Genomic DNA, 2556 nt, shown 5'->3' on the forward strand with positions numbered 1-2556 from the left:
GGAGCTTAAGCTGTCCCTAACAATTCCCATTGCAGCGCAGTGTCTCTAGAGGGACAGCTCCCACAGTAATGCAGCTGCAATGAGTAAGATATAAAAGCTCATAGGCTTTCATACAGGAATTCCACTTTAGGAAGTAAAAGCACCATGTCAAGGTTAATAGAAAAAATTTAAAAAAGAAAACATAAGCAGCTATCCAAGATTAATAGAAAAAAAATTTTAATAAAAATAAGGATAAAAGTACCATGATCTGGATGGTTGTTACACCTTAGGATACTGAATCTGTCTCTTAACGATTTTAAGTGCACCACGTCATGAAGATGTATGCATCAGATTGTTCAATAGCAAAAATCTGGAACCAGTCAGAATGCCCATTGATACATTAAATAAACTGAATAAATCATGGTACACCCATTCTGTGGACTATTAGGCCACTTTTCAAAATAATGAAGTAGATTTACTTCTTTAGGTATACTAAGAATATTTTTAAGGGGGAAAAGATGCAAAGTAATGTGCATTCTATCATTCCATTTTTTAATTTAAAAATTAGGCTGGGCACAATGGATCACACCTGTAATCACAGCACGTTGGGAGGCCGAGGAGGATCACATGAGGTCAGGAGTTCGAGACCAGCCTGGCCAACATGGTGAAACCCCCTCTCTACTAAATATACAAAAATTAGTCGGGCGTGGTGGTGTGCTCCTGTAAACCCAGCTACTCGAGAGTCTGAGGCAGGAGAATCGCTTGAACCTGGGAGGCGGAGGTTGCAGTGAGCCGAGATCCTGCCACTGCATTCCAGCCTGGGCAACAGAGTGAGATCTGTCTCCAAAAATAAAAATAAAAAAATTAGCCAGGTGTGGTGGCATGCGTCGATAGTCTCAGTTACCTGGGAGGCTGAGACAGAAGGATGGCTTGAACCCAAAGAGTTTGAAACTGCCGTTGTTACCAGGTTACCTGCAGTTGTTACCAGGATAGAGTTGTCCAGGTTCTTGGCGTGTTGAACAAAACGCATAAAGTAACAGAAGGGCAACGAAAGACAAACAGCAACAGAAGAACGGAATAACAAAAGCATAGACTTATTGAAGACAATTCAGAACCGCAGCTGGTTAGAGCAAGCGGCTCAAGAGCCTCCTCAATCAGGGTTTGCATTAAGCTAAAGGGACCCGGCAACACCCCAGGTGCCCTTTAGAGGCCTCCAATTGGCTACACTCTATGAAGGATTGGCGTGCGACCAAATCAGAGGCTGAAATGGAGACTTGACCCACAGCCAATCAGAAGCTGAAGTGGAGATTTGGCCCCACGGTCAATCAGAGGCTGAAGTGGAAACTTCTGTCTTGTTATCATAGGCGTGAAGATGTGGCCTGTATGCTGCCTAGAACTGGTTGCACCCATTCATTTGCTTATCTCTTAACCCCCGGTTACCCTGATTCCCTATTCTCCTGCCTCATAGTGAGCTATGATCACACCACTGCACTCCAGCCTGGGCGACAGAGCGACACCTTCTCTCTCTGTGTGTATGTGTGTGTGTATATATAAACTGTTATATATATTATATATAGTTATATGTAAATTATTATATATAAATATATATATATAACAATCTTAATCTTGTATGGGGAAATATGTATTTATATAATCATGAGAAAAGATTTGGAAGGACTCATGCTACACCTTTTGGGACAACTGGAGGAGGACTTTTCATGGAAGCCAAAATTTTTGGGTCTCCCTAAGCTAACAGGGCGGCAGAGGACACCTGGGATCCCCCTCTATTATCTGGGTTTCAGATTCCTGAGAAGACCAAGAATTCTATCAGAAATAGGTAATAAGGAATCTACTGATGGAATTAAGTCTAAAGCTCTGCTACCCTAAGTGTGATCCCTGGACCACAAACATTGGCCTTATCTGGGAATCTGTCAGAAATGCAGAATCTCAGGCCTCACCCCAAACCTGTGGAATCAGAATCTGCATTCTAACAAGAATCTCCAGATAATTAGCATGCACATTAAAGTGTGAGAAGTACTTTCCTGAAAGGTTCCTTGTTTTATTGCCCACATGGGACCAAAACCAGCAGCACAGGAAAAAAAAAATGAGTGCCTCAAATGTTGCAGTAAAGCCAGGCACGGTGGCCCATGCCTGCAATCCCAGCACTTTGGGAGGCCAAGGCAGGTGGATCACTTGAGGTCAGGAGTTTCAGACCAGCCTGGCCAACATAGTAAAACCCCATCTCTACCAAAAAATACAAAAACTTAGCTGGGTGTGGTGGCTGATGCCTTTAATCCCAGCTATTCGGGAGGCTGAGGTGGGAGGCAGAGGTTGCAGTGACCCGAGATCATGCCACTGCATTCCAGCCTGGGTGACAGAGTAAGACCCTGTCTCAAAAATAATTTTTAGGCTGGGCGCGGTGGCTCAAGCCTGTAATCCCAGCACTTTGGGAGGCCGAGATGGGCGGATCACGAGGTCAGGAGTTCGATACCATCCTGGCTAACACGGTGAAACCCCGTCTCTACTAAAAAATACAAAAAACTAGCCGGGCGAGGTGGTGGGCGCCTGTAGTCCCGG

The sequence above is a fragment of the Mandrillus leucophaeus genome, unplaced genomic scaffold, assembly GCF_000951045.1.
Source record: "Mandrillus leucophaeus isolate KB7577 unplaced genomic scaffold, Mleu.le_1.0 Scaffold129, whole genome shotgun sequence".
NCBI classification, from domain to species: domain Eukaryota; kingdom Metazoa; phylum Chordata; class Mammalia; order Primates; family Cercopithecidae; genus Mandrillus; species Mandrillus leucophaeus.